This window comes from Corvus brachyrhynchos, unplaced genomic scaffold (genome assembly GCF_000691975.1).
Source record: "Corvus brachyrhynchos isolate BGI_N302 unplaced genomic scaffold, ASM69197v1 scaffold26, whole genome shotgun sequence".
In the NCBI taxonomy this organism is placed as follows: Eukaryota; Metazoa; Chordata; class Aves; order Passeriformes; family Corvidae; genus Corvus; species Corvus brachyrhynchos.
This window is the reverse complement of record NW_008239324.1, coordinates 2339192-2352338: the sequence shown is the minus strand read 5'-3', so window position 1 is coordinate 2352338 and position 13147 is coordinate 2339192. Positions and strand designations below refer to the sequence as shown.

At 44.0% G+C, this 13147-nt stretch overlaps 1 protein-coding gene across 1 annotated transcript in view; it reads left to right on the top strand.

The window, feature by feature from the left end:
- Nucleotides 1-13147, top strand: part of CMIP (c-Maf inducing protein) — a 61907-nt gene that overhangs the window by 9023 nt on the left and 39737 nt on the right. The window lies entirely within an intron of this gene.

Here is a 13147-nt window from a genome sequence, read left to right as displayed (position 1 = left end):
GTTAGAGTTGTTTACTGTATATGTAGCATCAGTCTGTTATGCATCAGTCTATGTTTATGCTTTAGGATGATTTGGAATTAAAGGCAGTTTCCATTTCAGAGACCTCAAGCCCTTTCTCATTTTCAGTGGGAACAATGGACTGATTGCCCTAAGTAGGTAAAGTGGATCACAGTGACAACATTGTCTCTCAAAAGCAGCACATTCCTCATTGAAAACCATAGCTGCTGACCTTTGGATGGAATCTGTATGCATCTTTGATGCAGTTGGAAACAAGTTTTGGCCAGATGCTGAATGTGGTTGTCCTTCCTTGCCTTGCAGTGGGAAACACAAGCAGTAGCTTTTCAGCTCAGGACTTGTCTTCAGCAGGGTTTCAGTGAAGTCAGCCAAGTTGGCTGTGCAGCTTATCGAGATTTCAGCCTGCTGACAGCAACCACATGGAAAAATACACGGAAGTCCCTCCCACCAAACTGGTTTTGTTGTAGGTGTATTTGATAGTTGCAAAACGGTTGTGTGGCAAAACTACAGTATTGGTGTGCATTGTGTAGCCATCAGCCTGGTGCAATCGTATTCTGAGTGGTTCCAGGTTTGTATCAGCAAAAGCCAAGTGTTGAGATCTCCTTTTCCAGACCTCTGGCATATTCTCCAGCCTGTTACCCTGATTGCCCAACTGAGAGTGGAACAGCAGTGCTGATAGCAGAAGGCCGGGTGTTGGTGTAGCACTTTATTTTGGCCTCTTGACAGTATCATTAACACAATGCCCAGCCAGCCTTGCTTTTTTTTGCAACTCCTGAGGACAGCAAAGCACTTAAAGCATGCAGGGGCAGTATCTCCATGTGGCCATTATTTTCTCTCCTGCTTTGGCAGGCAGGGATGATCAGAGAAAGCATGGATAGAAATGATGATGGAATTTCTTTTTCTCCTTCACCCCCAGCCAGGATGGTTGTGATACCAGCGTGCTGGTGGCTCATGCCCACTTTGTTCCTGCAGTGAGGGGAGAATTGGGGTTGGAGGTGCAATTGTGAAAAAAAAAAAAAACCAAGTAAGATGTGGTGAAGGTGCAACATGGCCCTACCATTCTTAAAAAAAAAAAAAAAAAACGGAGAAAGAGAAAGAAAAAAAGCAAGCCAGCCAGGCTAGACAGAGTGACCTGGCTTGCTTACATGCCTTTCAGTCATGGAGAGGGAGCTTTGCTCTGTGGGAGTTGTTTTTAAAGGAGTATTTCTTAAACTTTCCAGTGCTTCTGACCCAAGCCTCTCATTTTGGGAAACTCTGAGTAATTTAACTTGGTGCAAAGTAGAATTTATTTTTGCTTCCCTGCTTCCCTTCCCCACCCCCATTAAATTTGTTTCTGAAAAACAAGTGAAACATTATCTTGATTTGAAAGCCCTTCCCTTTACCAAGAATAGCAAATAGTGTTTTCCCATAAGAACAGTGACAGGGTTTAGTCACTGCCCAGGTACTTGGCACTAAGAAATTCCTCTTTACTAAAATAGAGGTAATTTAGGTGGTTTTTGTTGCTTAATAGTTCAGAGGAAGTGCACCTGGTAACTTCCTGCTCTTTGGCAGGTTTAAGTGAGATCCCAACGGGATGAAGAAGCAGGACAAGCTGCCAGTGTAGAAGGGGAGTGGGGGAGTGCAGTTGTGTGTCTACCTTAGTGAAGTTTATCACTTTACTGGCACTGTGGCCTATGGCTTTAAGAGCCAGGTGCCAAGGTTCGTCTCACTCCATAATTTGTAAAGTTTGATGATTAAGCAGGTAGTGAGGGAACCCACAAAAAGCAGGAAAGCTATTCTTCTGGAATGGGGCATTTACACAAAGCACCAGCTGGCAGAGATATCGCTGCAGCTGTATTATAATTGGGTGGTTGTGCTGATGAATGATATATTTGTCCAGTGGTCTTACAAATAATGGGTCAAAACATTTCTGTGGGATGTAGAACACAGATGCAAACCGGTGCAGATAGCTGTAGCAGTTGTTCAGGGGAAAACATTCAACAGAGATGATCTTACTATTGTTCGTACTTGTGTGGTGGGAGCATTTAGGGAGCCCAGCTGAACCCAGAGCCCCAGTGTACTTGGCATTAGATTTAAGTGGAGCAGGAGACCTTTACTTCCCCTGCCCTGCCCAAACAAGGCTGGAGGAATCCATTGTACAGATGGCAAACTGATACTCTGAGAATTTCCAGCAGTAGGGATTGCCCCCTCTTAAATTACAATTGTGAGAGCAGATTCATATTGTGTCAGTGTCCTTCTGACTCCTTTTCCTGTGCTTGAAGCCTTGGGAGTCAGATGCTGCATGTACTCTGAGCTACGTGAGAAATGGGCAAGAACAGTGAATAGTTGTGTTTCAAATACTTGGGGAAGCTCTTTAGGTTCTGGCACATACTTTGGTTTCGTAGGAAGGTGCTAAGGTCTGTGAGAGAGCTTTGATGTGGTGCAGTTCTAAGGTTTAACATGCTGTGGGAATTCAATTTGCCAACTGGCACCCTGGAAATTATTTTTTTTCTAGAGACAAACATGGAAATAAAAATCAAGAATAATTTCTTCCTGCGACCCAGAGAATAATAAAAGAGACAGTACAAATTAACAGAAATAAAAGAGAACCAAACACATAATTATCCATGTTTTAGATCCAGCTCCAAGAGGTTTTATGTGTCATCCAGCTAACTAGCTGTCAAGATGCTTACACAGCTTTTTAGTTGTGTCTTTTTCCTTGAATACTGTGTTCAATGAAGTCAGCAGGGGTGTAGGGATAGAGTGAGTGTTCCTTATGTCGTCATCTTATCTCTGGGTTTTCCATTCCAAACCCTCCCACTAAGGGTTACTCATAATTCCTAATTTAATCTGAATATCAATGAGTATCACAACTCCTAAAGGATTTTTGGCCACCTCAGCCTATTTTTAGAAATCTTGATTTCCTTTGGGTTGTAGCTAAGCCAAACTATCTTTGTTGAGAGAATAAACAGAACATGTTAACAACTCTCCAGCTCCTCAAACACAAATCATTAATCCATTGTGTAAGGAAAGTTCTTTTCTACCAAGGAGGCTGGATTGAAACCATGATACATAATCTTTGGTATGTGGAAGCTGGTAAGTCATAGCCGTGTATTAATAAAGATAACAACACTTTCTGTGGATATCCAAAAGAGAGTAACTCATGCAGTTCTTTGCCCTCTCTGGATCCAGGGCAGATACAGCGGTACCCAACTTCTGTAGGGGATGGATACAGCTAAACTTGGCTTTGAGGGATACTGGGACTAGTAATTTTGGGACACACACAAATAAGCAAATACACACCCTTGGTATTTTCCCAGCCAGCATCCATCTACTTTGTTGCTTGTTTGTGTTGCTCTCTTTGGGCTAAAGACTTTCTGTGCATTTGTAGTGCTGAGCACAGGGAGGTACCATCCTCTGTAGAAAATGTGTAGCCCCATTACACCTCATGCTAAAAGTATTGATCATGAAAAGATACACTTGACTAATTTAGTACCGTGTTGCACTTGAGTTAGAAAGACATCAGTGAGGGTTTTTCCCAAGGATCCTTAGTTCTTCTCTTGTGGTGCAGAGCACAGGTATAGAATTACATTAGTTAGTGGGAATTCACCTAAGGTCATGCAGGGCATGTTGCATTTTTTATGGTGCTTGATAGTAAGCCCCAAACACTGCCCTCATTGTGGGGCAAGTTGCTCGTGTTTTCTGGTCAGCTGGGTGATGCAGCAGTGAAACATGTCAGTTGACAGCCTTTGGGGAAATGTCCTGAATTGACACAATACAGAAAGAACAGACCCAGGTCTGCAGGAGAGCATGAAGCATGACTCAAACTGAGCTTTGTGTGTCTCTGACCTGGATCTTTTTCTAGAAAGGCTTGCCTGTACCTTGTCTTTCCCACTGATGCTTTTAACCAGTGCCCGTGTGTCCCCTAATGAGTACTGCTGCTTGGTTAGGGAGTTTACACATCTCTTAGCAGGGACAGTGCAAATGTGTTAATTGTAGGATTGTTTAGGTTGGAAGGGACCTTTGAACATCATCTGGTCCTCTCCCCACCCACGCCATGCTTGTCCTCGAACAATGCAGGGTTTACTTTGAGGTGGTAGGAGGTTTCTGAGAGCCTATGAAGCCCCAAACCAGGCACAGCACTGGCACATGAACTCAGCGGTGCTGAGCTGAGGGGAGCAGCCCCTTCCCCATCCTCCTGTTCGTGCTTGTGCAGCCCAGCATACATGCACACCCCTGACTCGCAGTCTACAGTCACATTACCATTTGTTTTAAAATTCATTTGCAACCCAGACCCCATGTTTTGAATCCCATGAATTAGGAAACTGGAACAATGTTGTCATTTGGGATTTGCAAACATTTTGCATTGAATACTAAAACAAGCGATGTTGGCCTTCGTTCAAAAACTTTAATTTTGGATTAATACTTCCCTGGTTCTCACAGGGATTGCTCTATCTGTGTCTTCAGGAAACAGATACTTCCATGCACATACAGCCCTATTACTTGCAAAGGGATTGACTGTAAAATAAACTCATACTTGACCTGAATGATGAATGCTCTCTGGTCTTTACTGTGACCAGGTTATGAATTTCTCGTTCGTTAATATTGAATATTTTTTATGCAATAGCCATGAGTACATATCTGTTTTTATATTTAATGGTGAATGTTCAGATTGAGTTACTCTTCTTTGAAATTTAAAAGTGCAAATTATTAAGTTAAGAGCAACTGTTCTCAAAAGTTTGGTAAAGCCTTCCTTGTGTAAAGCACCTTTACGGCTTTGTCACCATGGTAATGATTAAAAATAGTGTTGATACAGGAGTGGGGGTTATATAGAATTTAAATGATGGCATTAAAGAAATTTACAGCCTTAAATCTGGGTTAAATCATGCCTTAAAATGGTGAGATCTGGAAAAAAATCACGTTGGATATAGTTAAAAGGGCCAGTGTGTTTAGTTACCTAATTTATGATCTGGGAGAGGAAGGTTTGGTACTGTGACAATTCAATAGCCCTGTGCTCTGCTGCATAGTGAAAATACTATTTGAAGAGCTCAGCAGTTCTTTGGAGTGGTAGTTCTGGACTTCAGACCTCTCCTTGATGGTTACACAGCACACAAAACTTTAACTGTCTTGGCTGTTTCTTTGCTTTCTTTAGCTGAAACACTGAGGCATTTTCACAGAATACGGAAGTTTTAATTTTCTTTTACTTTGAGGTAAAATAATAAATAATTATCATGCAATTAGGCCAACAATGGCTTTTTTTTTTTCCTTTTTCCTTTTGTGTCTATGTGCAAGTCAATAATATAATGATGGGAACCAAAGCTGTGGAATTAAGTTTTGCCTTTCAAAGCCTCAGGGCTTTGGAAGCATTTTGGGCTTCGATGACACACTGGTTTTGGATGAGCAGGTTTATTGCTTGGACAGATAAAAGGCAGCCCACAAGTTTTTGGCTGGTGGTTGTACTCTTCCTCTGAAATGCTTGGGTACCAGTTATGGGAGACCATGAACAGGTTTTTGGGATATCCTGCCTTTCCTCTGCATCATTATGCTGTTCTAGGCCAGACTTTGTAGGGATTAGATGTGGGCTCCAAGGGGTGTGTAAATGGATCTGTGTTGCCAAGAAGTGAGACTGGTACTGGGCTTTCTGGTGAACATAGTGAGACCGTTTTTCAGTTTTTGATGACTCTTCTCTTGGTGAAGTTGATGTTTGCTGGAATGGTTTGTTTTTCTTTTCTATATGAAAGGTAACATGAAATGCAGCTGTGTGTGCCTGCTGTTCATCTGGTGATTGAAAAAACCACCCTGTCTGTAATCTGAACAACCTCATTGCAAATTCAGTAGCAGCATAATGGAAATCTTGTCATACTTACAGCCTTTTATTTCCATAACATTTATTTTTTGCAGTTACGTTGGGGGGTGTCTTTTTTGTCTTTATTTTTACTTTCTTTTTGGCTTGAGACAGCTTCATGAGCACATGAAGTCTGTTGCCTCTCTCATTTTCCAGCACAAGTTTGACAGTCTCAGGCCATCTGTTATCAGAAGTCACTTGAAAATTCTTGGCCTTGTTTTCTGTTTCTGGGATCTCGTTTTGCTAGAGGTAGCTGTGCTGCCACGGCAGAAAGGCACAGATCTCACTTGGGAGGTGGAAATGAAGAGATGAAAAACAGATGAGATGTTGACAGAAAGACCTCTCTCATTTTCCAGCACAAGTTTGACAGTCTCAGGCCATCTGTTATCAGAAGTCACTTGAAAATTCTTGGCCTTGTTTTCTGTTTCTGGGATCTCGTTTTGCTAGAGGTAGCTGTGCTGCCACGGCAGAAAGGCACAGATCTCACTTGGGAGGTGGAAATGAATAGATGAAAAACAGACGAGATGTTGACAGAAAGTTTTTTCTTCTATTCATTTTATGAAACACTGGTAGTGTTTTAAGAACTGGAACAGGTGGAATGGTTAGATATTTTTTTTAAGCTTTCACTGCCTTTGCATTGGGAAAATACCTCACTCTTTCTGGGGGGCCGCTGGAGCAGGTTCCTCCTATAAGGTACATCTGCAGCAGTGGCAGCTGATCACAGTCTGTGCTCTGTGTTGGCTTCACATGAATCACTTCAAATCTGGGAGCAGCATATCCATGTCAGCACAGCACTTTGTCCAGCCCAAGGAGGCTCTCGGCAACATGCTGGGATGCCAGCCTGGATCTGAGCTGCTGCTCTGAGCCGCCCTACCCTCATCCAGCCATAGGCACACATGCTTTGTGCACTCATAACTGCCTCCTGTGTTGCCAAAACAGCCTTTTTTAAGGAGGCAGAACTCAAGCCAGTTAATGGCCAAGTGGTGAAATTTGAGTAGAAACTAGATAGTTATTTTCTATCTTGCTTTAGCTAAGTCAGGACCAGCTCTAAATTTTCCCCTCTAGACTTGGATGCTATCCTATTCAAACTAATATTAGGCCTGAAGATGGAGGGGTGTCAAAAACAGCTGAATAAACAGGTCAGCTTGTTATCGTGTGCTTAGGTCTCGGCTCTGAAGAGGAGCAGATACAATTGCTGGAGTATGTTGTTTCTCAGGAATGCTGAGCTGCTGGCCAGGAGGGATCCTCGGGTTTTGTGCCGGTGAATTGCTCCTCCACGTTATTCCAGCGCTGGCCTTATGACTAATTCTTTGCAATTCAGGATTTCGAGGTCATGGTGACCGAGAATTTCACCAAACTACAACTTCCCATCTATAGCTGTCATAGTATAGGGCTGCACAAAAATTATTCTCTTGTTCAGGTTCCTAGCTGCAGAGAAAATCTGTTTTTAGGAGATCTCTTATGGAGACAGGACAAGACTGATAGTCTTTCCCAGGAGTGTAATTATCCTCCTTGCATGATGCACTGGGTGTGAAAACCTGACTCTGGGAGATGACACGTGCTAAGTGCCTTGTTAAGCTGCTGCCATGGGGCCCAATTCTGCATTCAGGATGTTATGAGAACTCTTGCTGTCAGAAGACCTCCATGACCCTGAAGGAGCAAAGGGGATCTAGGTGTTGTTCTAAATTTCTCTTTCATTTCTTGCACGGTTTTGTCCTTACATTTATTTCTTCCAATACAATTGGTATGTGGAGTGCATCATAGTATACATAATGTATTAAGAGATTATAAAACTGCTGCTAATATCCACAGAAAATTGTAAAACAGTATATTGCAAGTGTCACAGCCTGTATCATCTGCTCTAGCTCTTGCTGTAAGCCTTATGTTCATCTTGTGTGTCACAGCTCCTTGTCTTTTTTTCCTAGAACACTGATGGTTTTAAAATTAGGAAAAAGAGTATCCAAAAGCAAGTGTGTCCTTCATTCCCCTCTCTTCATTCAGAAGCCATTGCATTGCAGCTATTTCCCATAGCTTGGTCTCTGGTGCTCTTTACTGTCTTATTTAAGATGGGAATATTGGATTAGGCTGCGTGACCAGAGGGAAGATCCATCAAGGGTGGCAGGGATGTTGTGAGTGATTCTGAACATGAGGTGGGCAGTGGTTCTGGGAGCACCCCAATGATCTCTGATTCTCTGTGAGGATGTGAGTCTTGGGATCAGAAAGCTGAAAACTGCGAGTCTTCATTCAGTCTTGCACATCACACAGCACTTGTACAAGGGAGAAGGAAAACAAGGAAATTGCAGGGATTCAGTGGCATTTTGGTAGACTGAAGAGTTGCAGGAGGTTTGGGGGTTTGTGCTGATGTGGCACAATAAGATGCAATACAAAAACATGGAACAAAGTGATGGGAATGTTTCAGATGCAAATGCTGCTCTGAAATTGGGCATCTGTCTGCGAGAAACTGGAAAATTCAGTGCTCCAAAGCCCAGTGATCTGAAGATAGAAATACCCTGCTTTTCTGAAGTCCCTTTTAAGATGCTTGCAAGCATCACATCAGCATCCAGTCCGTGCTCTCCCGAAGGCTCTGCAGCAGCTTTCTGACACAAACATGTTCCTCAAGCCGTGCACATCTCTCTTGCTGACGACATTGATGATGCAGGTGCACGAGAGAGAAGCCAATTTCAGAGCCATTTATGGTGTTGAGGAGCTAGAAAATCAGCAAAATAATACATTTGCCAAGGAGGAGAAAGTGAAACAGGTGGGTAAACGTCCATTTGGAAGGTTTTGCTGACTGGTGAGAGGGGAGGAGAGCAGGAAAAGCTGAGGGTGTCCACTGCCAGCAATAGAGAGTAATAAGGAAAAGGGATGACGTGGCTTTTTAATCCATTTTGCATATCTGGGAAGAAATAATTGCTTTGTGTGCTACTTGGTGCTACTTCAGCTTACTGGAATTTCCCAGAAAATAAAAGGGGGATAGATTATCTTTCTGAGGTTATCTTTTGTTAGCAGTTACTACAATGTGTAGCAATAGTAGCTGCTTAATCCCCGCTGGAGGTGGTTTCTCAGGTGTTTTACATCCCTGAAATTACTGGCATTTGTTGTGCAGCCTTGCAGATGAGGCCATGTCCTGTTTTCCCGGTGATGACCAACTCTCTTGTGCCTAAATGGAATCTGAAGGGTGCAGTGCCAGAGCGGGGGGGCTCTGCACAGCAGGTATGCCTGGCTGTGCTCCATGGTGGCCTTGTGCACAGCTTTTGCTTTGCCAGACCCGGTCAAAGTGCAGCGACGATAAGATTGTACGTGCTCCTTTTTTTTCCTACACAATATCTCTTCTCTGCAGTGGCAAAGTCATTTATTCCCACCACAGGCTGTGAGCTGGTAGATGCCAGGGTTCCACAGACACAGCCGTCATGTGTGGAACATAAAAGGCATGAAGTTAAAAGGAATTAGGTGCCTGCATCAGTTCAGCTGGGTGTCAGAGGCATTTTATAATGCAGTCAGTAATGGTAGGTCTTTGCACAGAGGAGCACACAGCAAGGACCACACCTAGGTGGCACTTAATGTCACAGTGCCTTGTGTCATCTGTGCTCTGTTTGCTGCCTGTCAAAACTCACAGTCACACAGTGTCTTCTGTGCTTTGGTTATTTAATACTACCTTTTGCCCCTGTGCACTCAGTGCAGTTAGTATGCTGAAGGCTTCAGAAAGCGTGGAGTGTGTATGGTAAACGTGTTCCTGCTTTTTTGTCTAGTAGTCTGCTCTTTTTTTTTTTTTTGAACATGATTTTTCTGACTCTGGGTCATGCTGCAAATACAAAAGCAGGTCAGACTCTCACCCCTCTGGAAGCTGTGGGGTTTGCCAGAACACTGAGATCCTGATGTACAGACAGTGGCTGTGTGGGGCGTTTGCTGCTCTGGAGAAAAGGGCCAAATATGCTGCAGCAGGGAGCAGTGAGGTGTCCTGCAAGAGGAGGAGGAGGCAGTTGTTTCTAAACATGCTTAAAACCTTTCTTCTGCTAGTGAGTCAGAGGCTGTTCAAGTCCTGTAGCTTGAACAGGGTGTCTGGCTCCTGCCCTGTTGGGCGAGGCCAGCAACCTCTCTGTAAAGGTTTTTCTCACTCATTCCGCAGAAGAGATTTAAGCACCTCAGGAGGGTTTGTAAACTTCCCCCTCACCAGCCTGCAGTTAGGGCAGACCTCTCCTATATGTCTGGGACAACTGTGTTGATCAACTGTTCTGAAGTTTTTTCTCCTGCCCAAGATCAGGAGGAAAAGGTGTTGTGTGACTTTTGCATAATAAAAAAAAAAAAAAAACAACCAAACCAAAACACCAAAATGCTCACGGGCAATATATTTTAGAATATTTCTTCATTTGGGAAGATGTCACATGGAATTTTCAACCCAAGATACCATGGCTTTGTCTCTACCAATGCTTTTTGCGAGCAGGGAGTGGCTTGTGCTTCTGCTGGAGACATATCTGCAGTCATAGTGAAATTCCGCATAGCCAAAGCAACATTAAAAACAAACCCCAACTTGGCTCCGGTACGGAAAACACAGAACAGCAGTTGCTGTGTGCAGGATGAAAGCTGATGTTTTGCCAACCTGAAGTGTAAAGCTGGTGCTGGAACTGGGGCCTGAAGAAATGGGAGTGTTTGCCAAAAGGAAATGGAAGCAGGGATGGAGGGTTTCGGGGAATGCACCAGTGCTGGCCATGCCAAAAAATGTCTCCCCTGTGGACAGGTCTGATTACAAGAGTAACCGCATTAGCCCAGGCAAAGTGCAGCTGGAGCCACAGTTGGCCTTCTGCGTTTTCTAGCTGGGTTTACAGCATCTCAAATGCAGGACTGAGGTAGAGCTGGGTTTGGCTCGACCGGCTGTGTTCCTGCATCTTGGAGACCCAAGGGCTGTGCAGGGATTTGAGAGGAAGAGAAGGCACCAGCAGAAACAAGCCCGGTTTCTCTGCTTTGTAGTGGGGAGGTCTGCCAAGGATGACCTCTTCCGTCCCTGCTTGGGGGGCTGGAAGGAAGCCACAATTTTTGAGTTGCTTTCAGCTTTTGGAGGCACACACGCTGTATTTGCATGCAGGTTTGTCTTCAGTGGAGCTCATGAATTTCGTGGCTTTAGTTTTCTTTCTTTCCCTTGGGTAGAATATCCTTCCCATTCCATCCTCTCATCTCCTGTTGTTACTGAAGGATATCTTTGCAGTAGTGTTGAACACATCAGAGAGCAGAAGCCCAGAAGGATGGGCAGTCAGGTGACAACTGTGTGCAAAGGAGGTAGAGATAGATGTGTGTGTGTGTATATATATATATATGTAGATAAGACATATAATATGCTTCAGGAGCAAGTTCTTCAGTGCATTAGTGTCGCAGCTGCCCAGTGTCGTGCTGGGAGGTGACTGGGGAGTCTGGCCTGTGACCTCCCCCTCGTCCCATGTCCATTTTGCACTTCTCTTGGCTCAAGCAGAAATGCGTTTCGTCTCTCTTTCATCCTGTCAAAATTGTGTTTATTTCAGCATTCTTTCCCTTTGCAGTGGTACTGTTCCAGTGGTACCTGAGCAAAGGACAAACTCTGTGCCTGCGGGAAGTGTCTGTGTGGTTGTTCCAGCTCGTGCATCAGTAACAGCTGAACCCACGTCACTGCTTGCTGAACCCATTGAACTCCGTCAGTTCTGGGACAGCGCTGACCTGAGCCTTGGGAGGTTCTTGCCTGGGTTAGTGAGATCTGGAGCAAGGTGGCAGACACTGGTGAAAGAAAACAGGGGAATCAGGGTAGACTGAAAAAGATGGTGGCCAGAGATGTTGAGATGGGGAAGCATAGCAACAGGGTATCAGCAGCATTCGACTGGCTGTGGACACAGTGCCTGCCAGTGGTGCTGGATCCTTGGGGTGCCAGGATCCAGCAATTGCCTTGGAGGCCTGAGGGTCAGAACACCTCAGTTCTGCTCTGTTCCTGGCTTGCCATATGACTTCAAGGAAATCACCTTGGTTTTCTTGCTCTTTCTCTCCTTCTTGCTTTTAATCATCTTAACTGTGAGCTGCTTGGGGCAGAGAATGTCACTGGGTGTATTTATTCAGGACATAGATTCATAGGTGCCAGTCTCAATGTAATAAATAATGGTGATTTTACCACGATCTTTTTTATATGAGTTGGCAAAAAATGAAGTGTTATTTAGACCTTAATTGAGTGACAATCAGAAGTGCTTATCCTACAATATTTCCCTCCATTTCTCTGGCCTGTGGCAAGGAATTTGTAGGAAAGTGAGCCTTGACCAAGGCAATTGCATTCACAGAAGCAGCTGTAGCAGAGAAGTTGATGCACTTCAGCATTTTGCACTGGGTAAAATGAAATATGAAAAAAATGCTGTGGCCTGAAAACATGGTAGAGTGCGAAAGTTTGCTGCTGCTGTTTTGCATCTATTTTAGAGAGCAGCACATTTGTCTTTCTGTACAGAACTTCCAGAAGGTCATGAAGAGTTTGATTACTGCAGCATGAGCAGTTTGAAGTCCCTGATTTAGAAAAGTTTCCATAAACTCATCCCAGCCCCAGCCCTTTGCCTGGATTGGGACTTTTTATAGACTTAGTCTTTTCAGGTAAATAGCCCTTTTTTTTTTTTTTTTTTTTTTTTTTTTTTTTTTTTTTTTTTTTCTCATATTGATAAGTGCTGCAGGTAGGAACACAGTTGCAAAGCTTTCAGTGGATTCAGGTGGTGATTTAAGCCCATCTCTTGACTATCAGGGAAAATTCTGTTAGCAACAAGTTAACCTTAGGTATTTTTCAGAATACCATGGGAAGTAAGTGACACCTGGTATTATTAAAAGCAGAATATGGGTATGGCCAAGTTTTGGGATGCCATACCCTCTTTGTTTTCATGAAGATAATGAGTTAAAGGACAAAATGCCAGCAGGTGATGCTGCAGAATACATGATGCACCTGGGCTTTGTAGGACAGGCCAACATGTGTGTTGGACACTGCCAGCACCTCTTCCTGTTCCTTGTTACGCAGCGTTTGAACAAAATGTTCTGCTGCGGTGGAGAAAACCTTTCCAGAGCCTGCTCTCTGTGTTGTTTTTCTCTCTGCACATTTGCATATAGCAAGAGGCACCTCCATTTTACATAAGCACTGTCAACATGGAAGTGTAACACTAGCCTGTGTTAGCCATCCCCGCAATGAGCTGGGGAGACCTTCGTGCAGGAGGGAGCCTGACCTTTTCCCTCTTGCTGGAGCTGCCCTCGTTGCTCAGCAAGAAATAAACAATTGCTGGCACCCACAGCCCTCCCTCCAGGGCAGCTCCTGTTCCTGCAGGGGCTCCG